The sequence below is a fragment of the Heterocephalus glaber genome, unplaced genomic scaffold, assembly GCF_053883595.1.
Source record: "Heterocephalus glaber isolate CG9 unplaced genomic scaffold, H.glaber_assembly_v1.0 deba00000281, whole genome shotgun sequence".
Taxonomy (NCBI): Eukaryota; Metazoa; Chordata; class Mammalia; order Rodentia; family Bathyergidae; genus Heterocephalus; species Heterocephalus glaber.
The window spans coordinates 13861556-13888384 of record NW_028258139.1 but is presented as its reverse complement, the minus strand read 5'-3'; the positions used below and the strand labels follow the sequence as shown (position 1 = coordinate 13888384).

At 45.8% G+C, this 26829-nt stretch overlaps 1 long non-coding RNA gene across 12 annotated transcripts in view; it reads right to left on the bottom strand.

Moving 5' to 3' along the window:
* LOC110347314 (uncharacterized) overlaps positions 1-26829 on the bottom strand; it is a 376012-nt gene that overhangs the window by 323851 nt on the left and 25332 nt on the right. For all 12 annotated transcript variants that reach the window (XR_015441094.1, XR_015441090.1, XR_015441098.1 and 9 more), the window contains exons 2-3: positions 15556-15664; positions 189-676 (exon numbers count right to left, since the gene is read on the bottom strand). This is a non-coding gene — a long non-coding RNA (uncharacterized LOC110347314). The remainder of the gene's footprint in view (positions 1-188; positions 677-15555; positions 15665-26829) is intronic.

Sequence of the window (26829 nt, the reverse complement as noted above, 5' to 3'; positions counted from 1 at the left end):
TGAGGAGAGCAGAGGATGAATGAACAAGAATATCCAGGATGGTGACAGTGATGGTAATAAAGGGGAGCACAAGAAGGTAAAACAAGAGAGGTCACTGTGGAAGAAGACTCAGGTGGTGCAGCCAGGCAGGGCCACCTTCCTGCTGACCAGAGCCGTGACCTGGCAGGTGAGCTGGCTCAGGAACTCACCTCTGGGTGGCTCTAGGCTGAAGCTCTCAAGGGACAGTGCCTGACAGGAGAAGGTCTTGGCCACTGTCTGCTCCACAGGTGTGAGGGCTGGAGCCTGTGGTTTGCCAGAGCCTGGGGCAGAGCCAGCGGCTGCCTTCCAGAGGTACCCAGTTTGTGTCACACAACAGCACACTTGTGCTTCAAGTCAACCATGTCGCAGCAACAGTAACCCAGCACATTCACAGCCTGAAGGATTCGGCTCCACACCTGAGACCTGCAGATAGGCTCAGCCTTCAGCAGTCCTGTGCCGAATAGCAACTGGGCTTGCTGACCTTGGACACTACCACTTCAGTCTCCTGTGGGCACAAGTTGGGCTTTCTCTTCTTGGTCCGGATAGCAATGAGTCCTGCCATCCAGGTGTGAGGCCCAGTAGCCAAATCCTTCCTGGTCCAGGGGCAGGTAGTGGGATGGATTCACCATCTTCCTACCTTCAGGGGTGACACCTGGCCCTGAAAAAGCACAAAAGGCAAGTGTTCAAGGCCTTGGGCCTGGTAAAAATGGCAGCTACAAGGGAGCTCATGGAGCACCTCCTCTGTGGCTTTCGCTTTAAGGCACAGGTATCTGCTCCTGGCTTCCACCCTTCCCTGCTAGATGTCCAGAAACTTGGAACTCAGACCCTCTAGCTCTGCCTTGCTCAGAGCCATCAGCAAGGCACTTAACTTTTGAGCCACAGCACCCCATTTTCATGGACATACCATAGGCCAGTGATGGTGAACCTTTTAGAGATCAAGTGCCCAAACTGCAATGCAAAACTCACTTATTTATGGAAAGTGCCAATTCTGCACCTGTAATCCAATGCTTGTTTACTGGGGCAACTTGACTTGTATGCCAAGAGAGGACTCTGTATGCCTGCTGTGGCACGCTTGCCATAGGTTTACCACCACTGTCCTAGGATGTCCTTCAACTGGGAACAGCTCTTACCCAGTGATGTGCCAGAATACCTTTTAGACCTACCTGCCGGCTTGCCAAATGCATAACCTCATGAATCAGGTGGGTGCTGTCCATGGCTTCCACTCCCATGCTCAGGAGGAGGGCAGGCAACTGGAAAAGCAGCCTGATCTGAAGCATGGTCCCCTCCTCTCCAAGGCCTTTCCACCCCAGTGCATGGGGGCTCCAGGCTGGGCCAAAAAATAGCACCAAAGTGTCCCTGTCTCTCTTCCCACACATAAGCTTTGCCACAACCAAGCTTTGGCTTCAGAGTCCCCCAACATTGGAAGGTGCCCTTAGGGCAGCAGGGGCATATCTAAACCCCAGCAATGAGAAGCACTCAAAAAACAGCAGCCCCAAGCCGAGGGGGACAGCCACCCCAGCACTGACGAGGACCCTTCCAGGTCGCAGTACCACTACCCCCAGCACCGAGGAGCAGAGACACCCCCAGCACAGAGGAGGTGAGCCTTCTGAGCCGTCTTACCACCACCCCAGCCCTGAAGAGCAGAGCCGCCCAAAGCACCAAGGAGGTGAGCCTCGATGGCGCCTGCAGCACACACCTTCCCCCATCCCCATCCCCATTGAAATGAGAGGACATGTAAACAAGTCCCTAAACCAGACTTCCAGATCACCTAAGGTAACCCCAAAGGGAAACCAGATGGAACAATCTGATACTCAACTGGATTCCCTGAACTGACAACAAAAGAGGATCTGGAAAAAATGAAATCAGAAATAATTTCTCACATAACAGCAGAGATTGTGCCCACAGTGCAAGACATGATTAATAAATCTAGAGAGGACACATAAAAAATAGAGGAGCTGAGGAACATGATGGAATCCTAACACAGGAAACAAATGGAATCCATAAAACAGATGCAAACAGATTTCCAGGAGATTGAAAACTCCATGGAAAGTTTATGCAGCAGAATGTACCAATGTGAGGACAGAATTTTAGATATAGAACATAAGATTGCAATTAGCGACCAGGAAAAGAAAACTTTCTTTAAAATACTAAGGTATCATGAGAAATCAATCCAGCAGCTGCTAGATGATGCAAAGAAAAATAACATAAAACTGATCAGAGTCAAGGAAGAAACAGGAGAGAGTGCAGATGACATAAGAAAAAACTGTTTACAGAAGTGATGGCAGAAAACTTCCCAAGCAGGGGAAAAGAATTTGACATACAGATAAGTGAGGCATATAGCACTCCAACTAGCTGTGATCAAAAAAAAAAACTATACATATGCATATAATTGTTAAGATTCCAGAAACCCAACTGAAGAACAAAATTCTACAAGCAGTTAGAGAAAAGAAACAAATCACATACAAAACAAAGCCCATCAGAAATACTGCAGACTTCTCAATGCAAACCCTCAAGGCAAGAAGAGCTTGGAGTGATGAATTTCAAGCCCTAAAGGAAAACAGCCTCCAATCCAGATTGATGTACCCTGCAAAGCTATCTTTCAAAATTGATGGAGAAATAAGATACTTTCATGACAAAGAGCACCTCAGGAACTTCATGAATACCAAACCAGCACTCCAAAAAATTTTACACAATATCCTAGGAAAAGACAATGAGGATCACAACCCCAGGAAGCCCAGCATAATGAATCCATCAGGCATGACAAGAACTTAAATGCAAAGGGGGAGAATCTAACAAAAAGAAACAGTCATGACAATGATAAGTCAATACATATCAGTTATAACCATCAATGTTAATGGTCTCAATTCACCAATCAAAAGAAATAGACTGGCAGAATGAATCAAGAAGCAAGAACCAACAACATGCTGCATACAAGAAACACACTTAATTCAAAAAGAAACTCATAGACTGAAAGTTAAAGGATGGAAAACAATACTCTATGTGACAGGAACCCAAAGAAAAGCAGGAGTAGCTATTCTCTTTGGAGATCAAGTGGATTTCAAACCAAAACTGATTAACAGAGACAAGGAAGGATACTACATCCTTGTAAAGGGAACAATCCAAGAGGAAGAGATGACAATCATAAACACATATCCACCAAATACTAGTGCACCCAACTATATAAAATAAATACTAACGGACATGAAAAATCAAATAAGCACTAATAGTAGTCGGGGACCTCAATACCCCACTGTCACAAATAGATAGATCAACTAGACAAACAGTAAGCAATGAAATACTGGAACTCAATCAAACTCTTGAACAAATGAACTTAACAGATGTCTACAGAGTGCTCCACCCCACAAAATCTGAATACACATTCTTTTCAGCTGCACACAGATCGTTCTCCAAAGCAGACCACATACTCACTCACAGAACATGTTTAAGTATGTGCAAAGGAATTCAAATTATACCCTGTATATTACCAGACCATAGTGCAAAGAAATTGGAGATCAAAAGCAAAAGAAACTGCAAGAATTTCATAAACACATGGAAATAGAACAACACATTTCTGAATAACCAATGGGTCACAGAGGAAATTAAAGAAGAAATCACACAGTTTCTACAATTAAATGACAATGACAATACAACATATCAGAATCTATGGGACATAATGAAAGCAGTCTTACGAGGGAAATTCAGAGCAGTGAATACTCACATTAGGAAAACAGCAAGCACAATTAAACAATCTGATGCTGAACCTCAAGCTTCTAGAAAAAGAAGAGCAGCACAAACCCAAAGCTCATACAAGGGAGGAAATTATAAAGATCAGAGCAGAAATCAATGCAATAGAGGCTAAGAGAATGATACAAAAAAATCAATGAAGCAAAGAGTTGGTTCTTTGAAAGAATAAAATTGACAAACGCTTAGCCAACCTTATCAGAAAAGGGAAAGAAAAGGCCCAAATCCATGAAATTAGGAATGAAATGGATGAAATTACAATGGAACCAGCAGAAATCCAGAGGATCATCAATACCTACTTCAAGAACCTATACGCCAATAAGATGGAAAACCCAGAAGAAATGGACAGATTCCTAGACATGTATGAATTACCAAAGTTGAATGAAGAAGACCTAAAAATTCTAAACAACTCAATATCAATCAATGAAATTGAAAACGTAATTAAAAACTTACTAAGAAAAGCCCGGGTCCTGATGGCTTCACTGCTGAATTCTACAAGACATTTAAAGAGAACTACTGCCACTACTGTTTAAATTCTTCAATGAATTTGAAAGGGAAGCAATATTTCGGAATTCATTCCTGGAAGCAAGCATCACCTTGATCCCCAAAGCAGAGAAAGATCCAACCAAAAAAGAGAACTACAGGCCAATCTCACTAATGAACATAGATGCAAAAATCCTTAATAAAGATACTGGCAAATAGAATGCAGAAGATCATCAAGAAGATCATATACCCTGAACGAGTGGGATTCATCCCAGGGATGCAGGGTTGGTTCAACATATGCAAATCAATAAATATAATCCACTATATCAATAGAGCCAAGGACAAAAACCATATGATCATCTCAATAGATGCAGAAAGAGCATTTGACAAAATCTAACACTCATCTATGATAAAATCCCTACACAAAATTGGAATAGACGGTCTCTACCTCAATCTGATAAAAGCCATCTATGAAAAACCAACAGCCAACAACATACTAAATGGTCAAAAACTGAAATCCTTCACACTAAAATCAGGAACAAGGCAAGGATGTCCACTATCACCACTCCTGTTGAATAGAGTTCCAGAAACATTAGCCACGGCAATTAGACAAGAGAAAGAAATAAAAGGAATAAAGATAGGAAATGAAGAAGTCAAATTGTCATTATTTGCAGATGACATGATACTCTATATAGAAGACCCCAAGAACTCCACCAAAAGTCTTCTAGACTTAATAACCAAATTCAGGAAAGTAGCTGGATACAAGGTCAACACACAAAAATCAAGCTTTCCTCTACATAAACAACAGACTCACTGAGAGGAAAATAGGGCAAATAATTCCTTTCACAATAGCATCCACAAAACTGAAATACTTAGGAATCAACCTAACAAAAGAAATCAAAGACCTCTTCTCTGAAAACTATAACACCCTGAAAAGAGATTGAAGATGATATCAGAAAATGCAAAGACATCCCTTGCTCCTGGGTAGGAAGAATCAACATAGTGAAAATGTCCATACTTTCAAAATTGCTATATAAATTCAATGGAATCCCAATTGAAGTCCCAGCAGCATACTTCACAGACCTGGAGAAAACAATCCAAAAATTCATTTGGAACAAGAAGAGACCCAGAATAGCAAAAGCAATTCTAGGTAACAGAGACATGGCAGGGGGTATCACAATCCCCAATCTGCAACTATACTACAAACTACTGTGATAAAAACAGCATGGTACTGGCAAAGAAACAGACTTGAGGACCAGTGGAACAGATTAGAAGATGCAGAAACAACGCCAGACACACTCAGCCATCTCATCTTCAACAAAGGAGCCAAACACCCTCACTAGAGGAAAGATAGCCTCTTTAATAAATGGTGCTGGAAAAATTGGGCTTCAACTTGCCAAAGATTAAAACTAGACCTGTATCTCTCACCATGCACTAAACTAAAATCAAAATGGATTAAACATCTAAATATTAAAATAGAAACTCTGAACCAGTTGGAACAGAGGTTTAGTAGAACCCTTGAAGACATCGGTGTAGGAAAAGATTTTATGAACAAAACCTCAGTTGCCCGTGAACTAGCACAAACAATCAACAAATGGGATTGCTTCTTATTAAAAGGCTTCTGCACAGCAAGAGAAACCACCAGCAGTGTGAAGAGACAACCCACAATGTGGGAAAAAATCTTCACCTGCTCTTCCTCAGACAAAGACCTACTATCTCGAATCTATAAAGAACTTAAAAAGATCAGACCTCCCAAACTTAAAGACCTAGTCCAAAAATGGGCATCTGAAATGAACAGACATTTCTCAGACAAGGAAGTAGAAATAGCAAATAAATACATGAAAAAATGTTCAATATCACTGGTCATTCGAGAGATGCAAATGAAAACAACGCTGAGATTCTACCTCACTCCAGAAAGAATGGCTGCTATCATGAAATCAACCAATAACAAATGCTGGCCGGGCTGTGGGGAAAGAGGAACCCTTCTCCACTGCTGGTGGGAGCGTAGACTGGTGCAACCACTGTGGAAATCAGTATGGAGATATCTCAAAGAACTAGCACTGGAAGTCCCATTTGACCCAGCTATTCTGGGTATCCTCCCCAAAGGATTAAAAGAATCATATCACAGTGATATATGCTCACCCATGTTCATAGCAGCACAGTTTGTAATAGCTAAAACTTGGAAACACCCCAAATGCCCATCAACTGGAAACTGGATAAAGAAAATGTGGCTTTTTTTATAAAATGGAGTACTACTCAGCCATAAAAAATGAGAAATTAGAGACATTTATTACTAAATGGATGCACATTGAGGCGATCCTCTTAAGTGAAATAAACAGGACACACATGTGTAAATACTGAATAGTTTCTCTGGTGTGAGAAACTGAAAGTGTAAATAAGGACTAAAAGGTATAACAGATAATGTGAAATAGGAAGAAAAGGGGCAAAGGGGAAGGGGAAGTGGGAGGGCGAGGGGAAAGGAAAGAAGAGAATGGAATTAATATGAGAAAATGAAAAAATGGAAACAAAGTCTTTGTAAATAGGGAGGGATAGAGGGGTTGAAGAGAAAGGGCAGGGGAATGGGGGAAAAATAAGAACCAAGAGAGATTATGTAAAGGTGCAAATTTCCAATGATGAATGTCATTATATTGTATACCTAAAATGCACCAATAAAATAAAATTTAAAAAAAACAAAAACAGCAGCCCTGTCCTCCTTTCAGGGCAGTATTCCTAGACGCATCCAAAGGGGTCACTCTAGCAGAAAGAAACCCACCCAGGCCACCTCTGCAGTGGTCACCCAGCTGTGCCTCCTTGATCATACTGCAAGGACCCCTCCCCTCACCAGCCACTCCACAGGGACTATGCAGACTCTGGTAGCAAGGAGCTGCCCTAGCTGGTAAAGACCTCTGGCATGAGCACCACTCACTTGGTCCTAATGGCTGGGCTTGTCCATTGAGCCTCCAGGTCCCTGACAGCCCTAGCTATCACATGGCCTCCCTGTGCAGACTGGCCATGGCATCTACTGTCTGGGAGGGAGGGTGAGACCAGCTACAGCCCCTGGAATAGCTCCACTCCCCACAGCTAACACTGCCCAGACACCCAGAGGCCCTGCCTGCTGTGCTCTCCATCCTTCTCAACTAGCACTCCTGGGGGCCTTCCCAGGACCCCCTGACTCAGCGTCTGAGTGAAAATATCTTGTTTCCTGGCCTTTGGCTCTCTGGGTGTGACTGCTGACCCTAGATCACCTTCCCTCTCTTCTGCACACAGACCTACTGTGGGTTGCTCTCTGGTGATGGGCAGGGGAAATGATGGATTCCATGCTCAGTCCAATATCTAGTGCACTCTACAAACATCAAGGGACAGTCACAATTATTTCCAGTGTGATGGCACAAGTGGCTTGAGGTGCTGCTGCTGCTGCTGGTGCCAGCCCCCATGCAGGGGTGCTATGGGCTGGAAGCATCACTCAGGCCCACCTCCTCCAAGAAGCACCCTGAGTGCATGTCTCCCCAATGTTCCCTTTTGCTAAATGTCAGCACCAAGTTCAGAACTTCAAATGCTCTGATTTTCTTTCTAAACCACAGTTCTTCCAAAAGGTGGCTTAGACTGTAGCTTTCCAGTACGGTTCACAAAAGAAGTCTTGAACTAAGACAAAAAAAGCACAAAAATGGAACATAAGGCTTTAGTATCATATATGACAAATGAAATTGCCACAACAGTCTAGCATGGGATTACACTACGTGTTTTACGAAAATATTGATCCATGGCATGCAGGAAGTAAAATGTAAACAGCACTGCCAAATGGGCTGAGGGCTCATGCCTCTCTGGCTCCCAGCAGGCCCTGAGCACAGATCGGGTTGCCCCCATGGAGAATGTTTCTTAATTTTCTCTAATAATTTTCACTAATTCAAAAGACATTCCTGGACACACTCACTGATATTTGGGAGATGTCAGGTATGCCTTATAGAAGTACTTACCATCTCTGACATCAAGGTATGCCTTCCAGTCCATGAGCCTCCAGAGTCAATGGGTGGTGGAACAAGCTGGGCTGAGGCTACCAAATTCTCACTTGGTCTTACTGCTCAGGGTTCATTCCCTGAACCTCCAGGTTCCCGTCAAATAGCCAAAGGCCTGTCTGCCTGTCTGTGACTTGCTCTACTAGAGGCCACTCTATATGAGGTACACAGGGTTTCTAAGAAACCATGCCTCAGAGGATGATGAATGATGTGTCTGGCTTAGGGAGCTCTTTCTGACTTCAATAATAGCTCCATAAAATTCCCAAAAGGACACAGCCACCCTGCCCCAATTCCATGTCTGGATGCAGCAGCACTTGAAAAGGGGGCTTGTGCAGGCCCTGTGCAAACCTTCACACAAACCCTCTAGCCCTTGTGCAAACACTCATGCCCAGAAAAGTAGAGTGGAAGGACACCCTGGTCAGCCCACACTCTGCAACCCTCCAGGAGGACACTACAGCCCAAAGTGACAGAGAGGGAAAGGCTACCTCAAAGGCTTCTCTGGGCTCCCTAGAGGTGATAGAGGTCCCAAAAGGGTACCTTACCCTCCCTCCCACCTGTATACAGCCCTGCCCCAAACCTCTCCTGGACTCAGACTCAGGAAGGGCTCCTGGCTCACTATCCTAGAATATGACCCACAAGTCTTTCAGAGTATGGAAAGGGATAGAGGAGAAAAAGATGCACATGGAGGGAAAGGTGCAGTCTTGCTGATTCTGGGGTGAATGTCCCATAGGGCAGAGAACTGAAGCACATGAATTTACAAGACTAACAGCAAACTACTATATTTGGGGATTCCTAGGGAAGGAGGGGTCAGAGTTCAACAAAGATACAGTCACAGGCACATGCCTGGGAGAGAGACACTGGCCTAGGCTGAGTGTCTGAGTGCCTCCACAACACAGCCCTCTCCTAGGAAGGCAGGACCTGTCTCTCCTGGTGTCCTCCAGGACCTGAGTCTAGAGCCTCTTGGCAGGCCTCCCTCCCCAGGCACCCACCTCCACTCTTCCACAGGGAAACAAACTAACTCTCTAGACCCCCAATCTACCCAAGCAGTCACTGCTTAGGATGATGATGTACAGGAGAAGGTCCAGGTATCTGGCACTCAGGGATGGGGTTCCACAGTGCCCTATCCAGCCCTGAGAGACCATAGGCATGGCTTGCAGCCACTGCCAAGGATACCTGTCGCCCAATTATCTCACCCCAAGTCCAGGCCTCGCCACAGCCTCACAGTATTCCCCATGGTTCCCCTGGACACCCTCAGAAGGGCTGATTGGCTCTGGCCACCTGAATCACATGAACCTCACACTTGGGGAGTGGCAGAGCAAGCCTGAGAGACTTATTGTTTTATTGTTAGAATAACACAAATTACAGAAAAAAATTAAATGTAGACAATTATACATTTTTAAATAAAGATTATTTGCAACTAAAATATGCTCAGAGGGACGGGGATTTAGCTCAGTGATTCCGGTGCCTGCCTTGCAAGCAAAAGGTCCCGAGTTCGATCCCCCGGTACCAAAAAATAAAATAAAATAAAATATGCTGAGATAAATACTAAACCTGGAGGTTAGGGAGAGGGTGTGTTATACAATTAAAATATCACACATATGGTTTTGTTTCTTTCCTCTACATTTAGCATTAATCATAACATTATAGGGAGGTCACTCAAGGTCACTCAACAATGTGATCTTATTGAGTACATCAAACTCCATCACAGACTGTCACTCACCCGATTGTATCCCTCAGGCAGGATATTTACAGTATTTCTGAAATGCCACTCTCTTAAGTCACGGTGTGACAGTTCTGCCCACATCTCTAGTTATTTCCTAAGACAAGGTCCAAGAAGAGGCTGAGAAAGGAAACATTTGGGCTTCCAGAAGCTCGCTGCTGCGGCTTAGGAAGCGACCCTCGCCTCACTAGCGCCCCCTGCTGCTCACTGAGGTCCATATTCCGCCTTGGCCTGGGAATGGCAGCTGTGACTCTCAATTTTCCAACTCTCCAGCTACCAGTGAAGCTGACCATTTCTGCACAGATACGCCACCCACAATCCCCATCTGGTCACAAACCAGGACCATTCTTCTGGAGACTTTGTAGGGGTTCCCTTCTATGTACTTGAGTTCTCTGACACAGAGGGGGTTTCCCTCATATTTACTAAAGGTCTTTCGTGAGTAACAATCTGTCAATTGGTTCTGCTGCCTTTACCTACATTTAGATAAAGACAGGGCCCTAGGGCCCTGCATAATTATTTAAGGAGTGATGGCAGGGACTTGGTGTCCAGCAGGGATTGCATAAACGTACTTGCTCTTGTTCCTGTGGGCATCTGTCCTTCCTCAATCTCCTGCCTGTAAGGACTTTTCCAGCCCCTGTGGTCTCCATGGCCTTTGCAGGCCACCTAGGGAAGAGGAAAGTATGAAGAGAACTGAGTGAGAATACCATTCAGTATCTCTGATGAAGCTTGGCTGGAAAATTGGCAAATCAAGACAATATCAATCCTTTTCTGATAGAAATGCAATTATGTTAGAAATCACTTTTAAGTGACAACTAGGGAAAAATACATATGTTTGAAAATGATGAAATCTATTCCCAGATAACTCTTGGATTAAAGAAGGAATCATAATGGAAATCAGAAAATATTTGGAACCAAACAAAAATTTTTAAATACATTTTAAAAATGTGTGATAATCCAACTAGGAAGTACAAACACTGTATACAGAGTGCAAAGTAATGTGGTTCCCATACTGGGAGCCTCACCCTTCTGAAGCCCTAGTTGCATGCAGCACGCTACCCACTTCACCAGGAGCACCTCATTCAAACTTCATGCAGCCCAGGATGTGGGTCCAGGCACAACCCCGTCTGTGGATGGGAGTCACAAGCTGTGGCAGCACAGTAGGCAGGCTGGGCATGAATGCAGGCTGCTCCAGGAATCAGCACTCCTGCCTGCTGTTCAGTGCTGTCCGGCACGAGTCCTGGGAAGGAGAGGCCATCTGCACAATTTCATTTCAATAAATTGAAATCTAGGTGAAACACACATTTCCAGAACAATGTCACTTAACAAAACTGACCCAAGAAGAAACAGAAAACCTTTACAAGTAGAGAAATTAACTGGAAGTCAAAAATCTTTTGACAAACAAAAACAGATGCACAGAAAAATCCCCAAAATATTCAAGGAACATAATCCTATTCTTCCACGAGTTCAGAGAATTCACACATGACCCCTAATGTACAATAGTTCAACATATTTTTACTATGATAGTGAGGAAGTGATATACATTCATACAAACTAGACTTCAAATTTTGAACCATGATCTTTTCCTGGTCTGGCAATATGCCACAAGATTCTCCCTTGTGTTACTGGCCAGCTCCCCATCAGCCACAAGATCAGCTGAAGAAACTACTGAGACTCAACTGTTCTGGCTTGCTGGCATCATTTGGATATGTTACCTTGTGACTTTGCATCCCACAATATCTAGAAAACCCCCATTTGTGTGAGTACATGTGATACTCAGCACTCTAAGTCAACACTGTGTGCTATATGATTTTGCCCAACTTTAGACCACTGTAAGGATCTTGAGCCCATTTAGGTAGTCCAGGCAAAGTTGTGATTGATGTTCAGTAGTTGAGGCGCATTAAGTGCATTCTCTTGACTCAGTGATTTATTGGGATGCAACACCATCATAAGTCAAAGAGCATCTGCAGTCACCATTTCCATCCAACAGTGTTACAGAGGTTCCAGTCAGCTCAGTAAGAGAGTAAAAAACATATAAAAGGTGAAGCCGTTGGAAGAGGAAAAAGCTACCATTATTCACAAATGACACCATCTATATAAAAAACTCAAAAGAGTCCAAGACTGTAAATCATTACAATTAATAAAGAGTTTAGCAAAATGGCTGGATGTAAATCAGTAGGCAAAAGTTGATTACACTCCACAGGAAAAGTCTGGTTCCTCAACAAATAAATTTAAGGGCAGAAGAAAAAAGACAGAGGGGACTCTGGGAATGAGAGTGCCTCAGAAGCTCCTCTCCCCGGGCCTCACATGAACAGCCCTGGACAGCCTTGAGAGCTCCATGACAGCTATAAGGCATATGGCATCAGAAGAGGGACCTAGCATTGTGGCTGAAAGGCAATGTGCCAAGAGAGATGTGGTCACACACCAGAGTCCATCTCATTAGACACACTGAGACATTAACAGGTTACCTGGTGTCTGACATGGGAGGGGGAGCAGCAAGGAGTAGATTAGACTCAGTCAGACATGAGTGGGCAGAAGCGACAGATGATATGGAAGAAGGGCCCTGAGGGTCAAAATGTCATTATGTCTACTTTTGTGTGTTTGAAAGTTTCCATATTTTAAAAGTTAAAATAAAAAACAATAAAACTAAATAAAATCTGTGGACTTTGCTTCAAAAAAAAACAGTTGGATGTGTACACCAGCAATGAATATTTGGAAAAATGTAATTTCATAATGGTACCACTGACAATTGAAGCAAAAATATGTTTTTATTCTACTGTAACGAGACATGCTAAAATCATTATTGATAACATTATAAGACCTTAGCGAAAGACCTGAAAGAAAACCCAGCAAATACAAAGACATAACATGTCCATGGACTGAAAGACTCAGAATAATGATAACATCAGTGCTCCCCACATTAATCCAGGCAATTCCAATCAAACTTCAAACACTTTGACTAAGTGACTCCAAACTTTATGTTCAGTAACAAAGAGTCAAAAAATACCCAAGAAATTTCTGTAGAAAAATAAGAAGAGCAACCTACCCTGAAAAGCATTGAGAATTACAATACACCTGTAGAAATCAAGATGGATTTTGGCACAGGAATAGAAAACTGATGGAGAGAACCCCTACAGAACCTTGCTCTCATAGAACTGCCACTATAGGTCTGCAGAAAAAGGACAGATTAAGCAGGCCAGACAATTGGTTACTGAAATAGAGAAATGGAGAAAAAAATAACATTAAAGTCCCCCCACCTTACCCCACCTCACACAAACAACAAAAATCAGTTCCAAGTGATGAGACACTTACATATAAAAAGCAAGTTATGGGCCGGGGATTTAGCTCAGTGGTTTCGCCGCCTGCTGCACAAGCGCAAGGACTCAAGTTCGATGCCCAGTACCAAAGAAACAAAACAAAACAAAAAAAAACAAGTTATGCCTCCTTAGTGGACAACGAAGGATAATACCATTATCATTTTCTGATAGATTTTATTAAACTAAACAGAAAAATGTGAACCACAATGGAAATAATGGGTAACCTGTGCTTGGTCTGCAGGTACCATCACGAAGAGCAGGTCCACACACCAGGGTGTCCACAGCCCAGCTAAGGATCTCATTTCCAGAACACAGAAGGAAATCTTGCAAATCATTAACACAAAGCAAACTCAAGAGAAAGATATACAAAAAGAGTTACTGAGAAGTGAAGACCCATATGCCTGATAAACATGAAAAGACGATCATGAATTCCATCATCACAGAACAATACATATTCAAGCCAGAGGAGATCATTTCACACCCACCTGGCTAACAAGTCACCAACTGACATCACTCTGTGCTGTCAAGGACATGGGACAGGGAGAGCAGGCATGAGCCCAGCAAGAAGCACAGAAAAGGAAGAGTCCGGAGCAGGAGGAGGAGTCCAGAGGAGGAGGAGCATATGGGAAACATGTGGAGGAGGAGAAAAAGCAAAGAAAGAATGTGGAAGAAGAGGAGAACATAGAAGGGGTAGAAGAGGAGGAGAGTGGGGAAGAAGCTTGAAAGAAGAGAACAAAGGAGAACTGACCAGGACTTTGATTCTCCTCCATGCCTGGGAGACTCTGGACAGCATCCTCAGGGCTCGGTAACATGAGCAACAAAGGCAAAGACATGGAGCAGGAAACAATTTCAATGTCCATCAGACATGGAACAAGCAGAATGCCATGGTGTGCATGCCCAATATGGAGCAGCAGGAAAAATGAAAGCATGACAGCTATGGGCCACCCCACAGACTCTCAGGAACAAAGGATACAGAAGCAACAAACCACAGTATAATACCGTGATTCCATTCAATAAAGTTCAAAAACATTCCAGATTCAATAATACACTATTAGGGACATACACATGAAACTAAAACTAAGAAGGGAATCAAGAAGAAATAAACATAGCATTGAGGGGAAAGACGGAAGGAGGTAGGTTGGGAAAAGGCAGGTGACAAAGGGGTATCAAAATCACTGATATTTAAACTGTGAACTATGAATCTCTGCACATCTGAACTACACACAAATGTGTGCATGCATACACCATATACTCACTGCCTTGTACCTCCAGCACAACTTAAGAACACATCCTGGAACCTAAAGTGATAAAGCAGCTCACTCTGTGCCCTGCCTAGGCCCTAGACCCCTGACTGGACGAGTGGAAGAAAAGCATGTGATACAATGCTGGCTCTGCTGCCTGTCCATCTAGGTCTCCTGGTAGCTGCCTCCTTCCAGATTCCTGAAGGGAAGGGGCTTGGGCAGCCTCCAGCAAGATCCACCATGAAGGCCTTGAGTTCAGTAGATGCATACCCCACATGTAGGCAGAGCATGGGATGAGCTGCTGGGCTGAGCCCAAGGGCTGGCCTGTGGCAGGAAGCAGTAAGTAGAGAGCTCAGGACACTCCCAGACAGTAGCTCAAGGAGCCTGCGCTGACACAGAGAAGGAGGCCTAATAAAGGAACCAGTGGCCAGGGTGTGGGCTAATGATGGGCCTACCTGGGCCTGCCTGGGGTGCAAGCACCTTCCAGGCCACACCCACAGCCCAAGCTGACTGTACAGATAGAGGGATGGCTGAGAGGCCTAAAGGAGTCCAGTCTGTGGAAGGGACATGGAGCTCAGTGAAGTACAAAGGGCTGGGGCTTAGTACTCAGAAATATCTAAAAGTGGATACCAGCTGCACAGCCCTGGACATCAATTCAACACCCCCGAGGACCTCAGTTTCTTCTTCTATCTGCTGTGCAAAGTGCCACATCTTCTGCATCATGGTCAGAAAGGCCAGATGTGATCATTCAGCCACGCAGCCTCTGAAGGCCAAACACTCTGAGTGCCTCCAACAGCTTGGCACCTGAGCACCAGCTCTAGGCCCTGCAGGAATATCGAATCTCAGTGTGCCCCAACACAGGCCAGCCCTCACCAAAACTCTTTCTCTCCTGCAGTCCAAATTTCCCCCAGCCCAGGGCTCAGTAGTCACGGTGGTCACTGATCATTGGCAACACTTATCAGAGGTACAACACAGAGAAGACCCGCCCACTGCCACACCCTACCCCTGCCCTCAGATGATATTACCTCTTAAGGGTCCTCAAAAAAGGCTATAGCTCTCCAGGCTGCCTCCACTGGTGATTGATCCATAAGACATTTTCTTATGATGGACAGGGCAGGTAGCCTCCTTGCTGAACTGGAAGAAAACAGGAAAGCCAAGGAGGAGGAAGAAAAACGATTGATAAAGCTTGGATTCAGGTTGCAAAGGACCCTGTGCCCACTCCAGTCCCATGTGACTGGCTCCACTGTTCCAGTTCCCTGGGCTTCTCACCAGCCCCCAAACAGTGGTCTCCACCAAGCCCTTTCTGGAGAGCCCTGTATTCCACTTGTTCCAATGTGAGGATGCAGAAACATGGCCCTGAGAAAGGCATGTCCACCCCTCCCAAGGGACCCCCAGGAAGGCAAGCCTCTGGCCACCTTAAAGACCCTTTGGAGCCCTGTTCCACTTGTTCTCCCACCCCACCAGGCCCACCCACATAGCTTCTGAGATTACTGGGTCCCCATTGGCTCACCCACATGTACCTACTATATGGCATGAAAGCTCACCTGGCCTGCCAAATCTCTGTCTCTAGCACTCTCTTCCTAAGCCACCCCTCACATGGGCCAGAGCTGGGGTCAGACTGCTCATAAGGGATTCTGCCCCAGCTATTTATTATGCAGCTTGCCATCACATACTGGACCATTTGGGACCTCAGTTTCCTCATCTGCAAAAGGAGGGTAAAAAATGACCTACCTCTTAGGTTATGAGAAATAGGTAGTAGATGCACATTCAGTACTCAGAGCAGAACTGACGTATCGTGAGCACTCAGTACACAATTCCTGAACTCATGCTCACCATCCCTGATGTGGATGGGTCAGCATCCCACCTATCCTAAACTGCTCCTCCTGTGAAACACAGCTCTTGGGACCCCCAGCCTGGACAAAGTCAACCAGTACTCACAGGTTCCCTGCCCCTACTGCAGAACATCTATGGTGTGCCTGGCCATTTTCCTAGATCCTGAGGTCATCATCATAGAGCTGCCATATTTGCCTGGAGACCCTACCACACCACTTAAGCCACCTGCACAAAATCCTACTGTAAGACACTGAGTCTAAGAACACAGGGGATAAGAAGTAGGCCCAAGTTCTAGGGGCCAGGTGATGCCAGCATAACCAGTGAGACCCCAGCCTGTGCTTGGTTTTTGTACATGCTTATTTCATTGGCCCACCAAAATAAGACACCTCAGTGAGAACAGAGGAATTGGCCCACACCTGCATAAGTCTCCAGGCAGCATCAGCCAAGAAGTGCTTCTACTTCTGGTCTAAGTTGTGTCCATACTTTATTTTGGTTGTGACATATGAAGAAATGTGCCCCTTGTGGAATGCAGTTGCAGAGGGAGGACCTTAGGGATCCCTGAAAGGAACTTAGGGATCTGACATTCTGTGGGTCTCAAATCTCGAATCCTAGGAACCTTCCCACTGTCACTACTAGGCCTCCCTCTACTTCTCTATGCTTCCTGGGGGAGGGGAACAGGAAACTGCCTCAGTAGGAAAGAGGAGGAGGGGACATCTGCAGGGATAGGCTCTCAGGGAAGGATCTGAATGCAGGTCACGAGAGAAAAATTCCAGCCCAGGGAAGAGGGAGCTAATCAAGCAGGGTCTCACTGAGGAAACCTAGACATGGGGTCAGCCAGGATGGGAGGAGAGAAAAATTCTCCAGAGACGAAAGCTGAAAAAGGTGACAGGGTAATATCCAGCACTCATACACATTTCACATGCCAATGTTCATCTACATCTCTGCTGCCTTCACATGCTCACCCACATGCCCCTGTGATGTGGGCAGAGTTCCCTATACAGTGTCAAAATGGAGGCAGACAGGTAGGATAACTTGCTCAAAGTCACACAGCTGTTACCTGGCAGGGAAAAATTTAAGATCCCGGCAAGTGTAGCTCCAGTGCCTGAATCTTGCCATACTGCCCCCAAAAAGCAAGACCAAATACAAAGACCTTGTGAGCTCCACAGAGTCTTGAGGATATATTCCATCAAAGCTAGTAGCTACCTAAGGAACAAGGTCAGCTCAGACTGCCTGAAACAAGAGGAGGGCAAAGGGGAACCAGTGCAAACACTGTACCAACGCAACATGGGCAACCTGCCAACCAGGCTCTGCAGAAGGTTCTAGAAAGACTTCCTGAGAAGATGAAAGACAGACCATTGACATGAAGAAATATGAGACTGATGGAACTGGAGGAAGAATTTGGCTTAAGTCCCAGAGAAGGACATAAAACACTAAACACACAAAGGCGTCCATAAACTCCAGAGAAAACAAAAGGTTAGACAGGTAAGAAGCAGTGTGTGTGTGTGTGTGTGTGTCCATGTGTTATGATTTATATCTAAAATGTCTCCCAAAGCCTCATGCACTCTGGGTAGGGCTTTTGAGAGTGACTGCATCATGTGTGTGACACTGGATCATGAGTATATAAGTAGATCAGTCCATTGATTGGATTATCATGGTTCTTGGTGTAGCTGAATTGATTTACTGAAGACAGAATTCCCACCCTGGTTGAGGGTGGCACTAAAAAGTAGGTTTCTGTGACATTCCTTGGCCATGTGGTTCAGAAGCCTTCAGACCTGGGTTGCAGGAGGAGTTTATAAAGGTTTGGAGAGCTGGCTGGAGGTACAGCCCTACAATTCTGTGTGCCATTTTTGATGGGTTTCAGTGGCACCAATAGACTTGTGGCCTGGATGGAATATAAAGGGAAAGATGAAAGGCAGGCTTTCTGCTTCCTGCTTGCCATGACATGGACTGTTTCTCCTCTGCAATACCTCTCTGCCATGTCACCCTGCCTTGCAGTGAGCTGACTATGGATTGAAACCTCTATAAATTATGAGCTAAAATAACCCCTTCCTTGCTTTATCTTGTGGGTTTCAGGTATTTTGTCCCAACAATGAGAAAATAACTAAGGCACCATGGATGCTATACATATGTTACACATATATGTATTGTTTGATAGTTAATTATGATGTCAACTTGAATAAGAAATGCCTAGTGGATTTTTTTGGCATAGTTCTGGGTATGTCTGGATGACTGAGTTACTGAAGAGGGAAGACCCACCCTGACTGTGTGTGGCACCAACTAATAGGCTTATAGCCTGGATAGAATAGAAAGGAAGAGAAAAAGGAAGTCTTGCTCTTTGCTTCTTCAGACAAAATCCAGTCTTCACCATCACCTTTAGAAGTCCATCTCCAGGCTTCCAGTGCAGATTTTTCAGCCTTCCTGTGCAGACTCTTCAACCTTCCAACATACACTTTGGTTTCCAATAAGGACTCTCATGGGACTCTACAGTAAGCTCCAAGCCTTTGACCTTTGACTAGGTCTTCTAGCTCTCCCATGCATAGATGGCCTTTTGTGTTCTTCCACTCCTAACCTTTCAGGTGGCCACTGTAAGCCTACCTTGTAAATCGCATATACATTTATATGTATATGTATATTTAAATCTGTTCCTCTAGATAACCCTGATACAGATTTTGATATCAGGAGTGGGGTCCTGCTGGTTTCTGTGATACCCTCAAGCCATCTTTTCTATTGTGATGTGGTAAAGGACTTAGCTTCTTTTTAATGCTAATTTTTTCAGCAATCTAGCTCTCCTCTGCTGTATCACTGCAGGTCTCAATTTTACCAGAGCTTCCTTTCTGGCCAAACTCAAAACTTTTAAATCATTTGGCTGGGCCATTTGCTCTTGATTCTCAAGGTAGAGCTGACTAAAAAGCCCTCCAAAATTACTCTCCACAGCCTGAATGTTTGATTCCCTTGACATTTCCTCCACCAGCTTAATTACCCCACTGCCCTTAACCTCAGTCTCCCTCAAAGTCTTGGGACATGAGCAAAATATAGACAAATTTTCTGCCCAAGCATAACACATACGGCCTGGAGTCCAACAGCCAATGGAGTCCTGGTTTCCATCTGAAACCTTCTGAGCCTGATCTTTACCAGTTGCATTTCTATCACTGTTCTGGTCTCCTGAGTTCTGACAAGTCTCCTATCAAGCATGGCTTAGGCATTCTAGGGCTGCTTCTCCAGCTGGCATCTCCAAATCTTTCCAAACTTCTACTGCAAGCCAGTTCCAAAGGCTTCTGAACCACATGGTCAGGTCGTATCACAGCACCAACTTAACTTCTGTAGTACCAAAATCTGTCTTAAGTATTTTCTTATTGTTGAGACACAAAACCTGACACTCGCAACTTAAAGGAGGAAAGGTTATTTTGGGTCCCAGTTTATAGAGGTTTCAGTCCACAATCAGCTGACTCCAAGGACAACATGGTAGAGGGGCCATGGCAGAGGAGAGGGAGAAGGCAGCAGAGACAGATCAAGGGAAGGAGATATATCCCTGTAGGTCATGCCCCAGTGACTCACCTCTTTCCACAAGACTTCAACTCCCAACATCACATTTAGCTATAAACTCATCAGTGGGCCAATCCACTCATGAGTATCACACCCCCATGATCCAATCACCATCTGAAAGCCCCACCTATGAGTGCATGAAGCTTTAGGGGGACATCTAAATATAAACCATAACAATGTGTATGTTCTGATGTGTGTACAAGTGCATTTGTGTGTGATGCACGTGTTCCTGTGTGGCTATGTACACATTTGTGAAAGACAGAGCACACCTATGAAAAGAGGTTTCAATCCTCATCTTACAAGTCAATGAATGATGTATAAATGATAAAAAAGTAATACAGCATGCTATTTAGAGAAAAGATAAATATCAAAAGAATATACTGTAGGAATTCGAAGTAGCTGACTCTGGGGAGGACAGAGGAGGGCACTAGGGAATACTGTTTTTCTTAATTAATCTTGTAGAACTCACTTACTCTCTAAACAATATGCACGTATAACTTTAAAGTATTAAAACTTAATTTGTAAGATTCCAATGAAACATTATCCAGACAGATCTGGCTGCAAATGAAGTTGAGGTCTGCCAGGGAGCTGCCCTCAGCAAACAGATGCCATGTGGGAACCCAGTAGTCACCTCAAATCCTAGAGAGGTAGTTCTCTGGAAGCCACTTAGCTTTGCCCTGGTTGGCCATGCAGACCAGACTCACAGATACATCCTGCATGCCCAAATATGCCAGGCACTGTCACAATGCCCACAAGGCAAGCCAGCCCTGTCTGGGACTATGAGTGTCTAGTGGGAAATCAGTGCAAACTGTCCTAAGTAAAAGCTCGAACAAGGGCTTCCATACAGAGAGTGTCCAGCCAATCCCCAGGAGGCAGCTCAAGAGGTGTTGTAGCATAGGGTATCATGTAACCTGTGAGGGTGGTTGGACTTCCTAAGAATGACAGGGATGCACTGACAGTGGCCAGCAGCCACTGGCATGAAGAGACTTGTGTTGGGGGGGGGCGGTCCTTCCTTCTCCAAGAACTGACTACTAGGGAGGCAAGCATGGGGGCTGGTACAGGAGCCAGGATGGGGAGGGACAGGACAGTGAGGCTAGAAAGTGGCTAAAAGAATCCAGGAGGGCTGGCTGGCAGCGAGAAGAGTAGAGGAAAACCCAAGGTTCTGGCTCAGAAGGTAGATGAGAATGCTGTGACCTCCCTACACCAGCACTGGAGAAGCAGAAGCAGCATGTATGCAGAGAGGAGCCTGAAAACCTCGGCAGGCAGACAGCTAAAGCCCTGCATGGGCTGGATATAAAGTAGTAGAGAGGTGTAAAGAGAACTCCCAGGGAGAGAAGCCACCAAGGAGAAAGAAGAGCTCAGCAGGGTCACCCCAGGAGAGCCAGGACAAGACAACGGGGGGGGTAAGTAAGAAAGTCTTGGTGGAAGGAGCAGTCACCATCAATCCCTGCAATGGTAGAGGGGTCTGCTGGGTCTCATGAGAAGGAAGGTACAGGAAACTAACAAGGGTCCATGAGAGGCAAAAGACCCCTTACAGGAGGGTGGGAAAGGACTGAAGTATGAGATGGGCCTGGCTAAATCGGGACTATAGTGCAACAGCTGGAAAGGGACTGTGCAGACCCAGACCCAGCACCTGTGATAAACAAGTGCAGCCCTGCAGAGCCAAGTGGGGACTAATGCACATTCAGGGGCTGGGACAGGCAGAAGAGGAAAGATCCCCAATCTGGCCACCTAATCTGACTTGCAATCTCACTTTTCTGTGAGATGGAATATGTAACACCACTGTGCTTGCCCAGTGGACTGACAGAAGGCCAGCCTGTCAGCAGGAGCACAGGAATCGAATCATGGCAGCCAGAGAAGGCTGGCCTAGGAACACAAAATGCCAGTATGTGTCCTCTGTCCCTTTGGGCCCTGGTAGAACCTGGAATCCAGTAGGCATGTTCCCCATCTCTGGAAGACAACTAAAACCCATGGGGCATTCAACTCCACCAACCCCACACTTCAACACCCCATGTTCCTAGCATCCAATTTGAACCTTCCATCCCACCCACAAATCTCCCCAGCATCACCAGGGTGATCCAGGTCTAGGGCTCTGCCTGGCCCAGGACAGTACTTTACTGCTTAAGTCTTCAGGCACCTGAACTTCGTGGACCTTTCAAAGCTGGCTGTGCCCTGCTCCAGCCTCAGCTATTGTGCATCCCCAATCCTGCTTACTGGGGATCCCATTCGGCCATATTCAGGCTGCCGCCCACCTCTGTGCCTTTTCCTAGACATGCCCTTGGCTTCCTCCCTGCTGTTTCTGCTCATTAACTTAATAGCCAGTTCCTGCCCCAACTTCTCAACAAACCTGTCCCACCAGGCCAGCCAGGTGTTCCTGCCCCATACTTCCTGCCCATGCCTGACCTTGGGGGCTCCCACTGACTCTTACCAGGTCAGGGCATCTCTGTGCTCTATAAAATGCATTTGCACTGCTGAGCAGGACAATGACAGCTGCCACTGCCAGGGGAAGCTGGGGTGCCTTCTAGAGTCCTTGTCCAAGGCCAACCCCAGTCCAGTTTCTCATCTACCTACCCTGCCATGACAATCAGCCACATATGTCCTAGCAGGCCAAGAGACCAGAGGATCTTGACTCCTGTCCCAGACGAGGGAAAGACCAAGTCTGTCCCTGCTCCTTTTACTAAGGGGGTTGGACAGGAGAACAGGATGAACAGTCCTCACCAGGGAAAGAGCAATGACCTCAAGAGCTACGTATGGCTCATGTCATCAAACATCCCGTGACTCTATGAGGAAGTGCTCATTTGAGTCTCATTTGCAGAGGAACCAGGAGAACCAAAAGATGACACAAGGAGCCCCCAGGTCTCACAGCGGAGAGAGAGAGCAAACCCACAGATTACCTGCCTGACCCTACCTGCTGGGGAGGTCCTGTGCTTGTGCCTGGGCTACATAAATGTCTTTAATCCTCTTAGCTCTCCATAGCAGAAAGAACCGCCCCACCTAAATTGGGGAAAACTAAGGCTCAACTGGCCCAAGGTCAGCCAGCAAGTCAGGGCAAAGGTTGAAACATGCTGGAGTGTGTTCAGACCTTCTTGCTGCAGCACATAGCTTCTGTTTCAGCCAGGGCAGGGTATGCTGCCCACCACAGCCATCGTGCCCACCAGGGAGGCAGGTCAGCACTCTCACATACTCACACACTTGAGCAGCACTTCACCCAAGACTCAAGCACCCCTGCAACTAGACTAGGTACAAGGAACTACCATGACACAAGCACCAGGAAGGCAGTAGGCACTGCGGGGGCACAGCCATGAGGGGAGAGGGTACTGCGGGTAACGTGGGGCAAAGAAGGCAGGCCTCATGGATGGCACCGGGTTAGCTCTCCAGCCCAGCTCTCTTCCCAAAGCACTATGACTTGTTAAGTAGTCAGGGTGCAGAGAGTTCAGGACACTGTGATGCTCTGGAGGCTTCTAGGAGGCAGGCCAGGACAGGAGACACCACACAGCCAGGAGATCCAGCAAGAGATAGAGCTCAGTAGAAGGGGCTAGACAGAGGGGAAGGGCTCGAAGGGGACAGGGCCAAGGACAGGAGCAAGGTATGAGCTTGTTACGGGAGGCCCTCAGCAGGGTATGGAGAGGGCAGTGAGGGCAGTGGTGAGTCAGACGAGGAGAGCAGGAGGTCTGGACAAAGGCTGCAGAAGCCATTCACAGCCTGGGCAGACGGAAGCTGGCAGCAGAGCCAGGCCGGAGGGGTGGACAAAAGCTGCCAGGCTGTTGTGCCCAAGAATGGCCCAAGCCCTGGGCTACCTCAGTGAAGCCATACAGAGGCTACAGAGATAATACTTTACTTGCTCCCAAGGAGGCCTCCTGCCACACAGCTTCCGTGACTGCCGGCCAAGGCCAGCACCAGTCCCTCCGGCCTTGTGGCCCTCAGGCTGGCGCCAGGGTTTTCCCAAGGACCCAAGCCCCCCCCCCCCACCAGCATGAAGGAAGCCATCTGTCCCTGCACTGCCCAGATCCTGTTTACAGGGTGCCAGAGGAAGTAGGGGTGCCAGGGAACGCCTACCTCAGGCCTGCTGCCACCCCAGCAACTCAGCCCAGCTCCCAGGACAAAGCACTCAGGCACAGCAGCAGAGAAATGCCAACCAGCAGACCCTCACTGGACTCCCTGGCGGCCCTCCCAGCAACAGCACAAAGCTAAGGTCCTAGCACCTGAACCCCGTGGCATAGGCATAGGGCTTGGATCCCTCAGTCAAGCTCCTGAGACCCCAGGAGGATCCTGGCCTCCAGCCACAGCTTCTACCCACTAGCTTAGAGCCCTCACAGGCTGTGGCTGGGCCCTACTGAGTCAGGGAGCCACCCAGGTGGGTTCACCCTTCCCAGCAACAGACAAGGAACTATGTTCCCTAGAAAGGGACAGAACAGCTCCCCAGAACATCCTCTCCCCCAGAACAGCTCCCCAGAATCAGCCCCAGAACAGAACACCAAGCAGAGGGGTGCCCAGCATTGGAAACAAGTCCTTCATGGGAACAGGCCCACATCTCTCTCCTAGGTTTCCTCATCTGTCAAATGGGCCACAGTTCCTTCTTTCTGGGCCTGAAATGAGGAGTCAATCAGTTCACCTTTAGTCACCTCTGACTCACACCACAGAAGGACACAAAGCAGAAATGGACAGCCCAGACTGTCCTTGGGGATCCTCTCAATCTACTTGGGGACAGACCAGGAAGTGGCACAGCACTTGTCACATGGACAGGACAGATGAGCTACTGCTAGCTGGATACACCAGGTGTCAGGGAGAGCCCAGCTGGGGATAGACACCCCTAGTGGGAAGGCCTCAGGTATGCAAGCTAGCTGGTGTGCTATGGAGGAAGAGGACCACGACTTCCTCATCACTGTGTCATTCAGGCCAAGCAGTCCTTCACTCATTCACCAAGCAGGAGCACTCAAGTAGAACTGGAAGGTGTCAGTATGAATTCGCTATTTTAAAACATAGAAAAAAATATAGACACAGATATGTCTGGGTTTATATAATTTCACATACGTGTGCACACACACTCATTTACATAGCTGTGTATGTATATGAAAAACACCCATTTCCTAGCTTTGTCTATCAATGGAGTAGACACCACAGCACCTCCACGGCAATGAGAACACCCAGTGCATAGGTTCTGGCCCCTAAATACTATTTTTCACTAAAAGAATTAGTGAAGTGGCTTGGAGAAGTGACTAACTCCAGGGCTACAGCAGAGAAAGGAAAATACAGGCTAAAGCCAACCTGTCCACAACAGCATGAGGAGGCACCAGATAAGGCAGGGATATCTCAGAAGGATACAGGCACCAGCGTGAAGAGGCATTGCCAGGGAAGTCTGGTGCAATCTGATTATGAAAACAGGCTATGACAATAAGAAGTAAAACTCACCGAAGAAAATGAAGATCCAAGAGCCCACATAAATAAGTATAAAAGGAGGAGAGCCCTTCCTTAACTGGGGCTGATGGGGAGAGCAGCATCAGCAAGCATCAGGATAATAACTGACTCAAGTAACAACGTCTCATGAACTTTAAAGCCAGTGGGAGGAAATGTGATACACAACAGGATATTTACGTGGTCTTAAAGTGTCTTTCCTAAAATACTTCCTAATTAAACTACAGAAAACAACTTTGCATAGGAGAAACTTGGCAGACACCACCCTAATGATGCAAGCTATCACCAGCAGCCATAAAATAAACCAGCACCACATGCCTCCGGGTATGTAACACTGAAAAAAACACCCCTTCCCCTATATCCCCACCTAAGGCGTATGTCCCTGAGAAACATCAGGATCACCTGATCTGAGAAACAGAACTGACCATCAGTCTTCAGGAAAATCAGTGTGGTAGAAGACCCACCCAGATGGACAGCTGATCCAGATGAGGGGAGACTAAGGAGGAAGGATCCCTGAGAACAACATACAACCTAGAGTTCCATTTTGCTCAAAGGACAGAATTTGCACCATTTACAAGCCCTTAAATAAGACCCCAAGATCAAAAAGCCACAGTAATTAGAACAGTGGCACTGGCACCAGCATAGATGTACATTTAAAATATTTTTTTCAGTACTAGCAGTTTGAACCCAGGACCTTTGCATTAAGCTATATCCCTGGTCCTTTTCATTATGTTTTATTTTAAGAGAGGGTCTCACCAAGTCAATAAATTGCCCACAATGAGCTTGAATTCATGATCCTCCTGCCTCAGCCTCCCAGAGTACTGAGATTACAGCTGTGTACCATCATCATACCCAGTGAGATGAAGGAGTTTTTTAAAGATAATAATGAAAATACTATATATGGAAGTCAACAATATCCATGTGAAACTGGGTCAAAGGAAATCTGTAACTCTAAATGTTTTTATTTAAAAAGTGAAAATAAACTAAATTCTTAGTTCAAAAGATTTGAAAAAGAACAACAAAATAATTCAAAAATAGCCATGAAGAAGGAAATAATACAAATAGAACCAAAATCAATGAGGCCAAAAACAGAAAAACGACAGACCTAATTAATAAATCAAAATATTGTTTTCTAAAATAAAATACAAAAAAGACTAGCAACGGTGAACTTAAGAAAAAAAGGGGCAGGCACAAATATACAAAAATCTCAAAGGAAGGAATAACTCTAAAAACAAAGAATATGTTGAAGAATCAGAGAGGTTTGCACACAAACCTCTATGAATTTTGAGACTAGATAAAACAGGTCTGTCTCGGGCAAGGGCAGTTCATAAAAAGAGACCCACTAGAGACAAAAAGCTTCAACAAGGAGTCAACAGAAAAGGACTGCTCCAGGACCAGACAGTTTTGCAGAAAAAACCAGTTGAGTATTCCCAATGTGCCTCAAACAGTTCCAGTAGACTGAAAATAAAAGGAAAGCTTCCGGGCCGGGGATTTAGCTCAGTGGTTCTGGT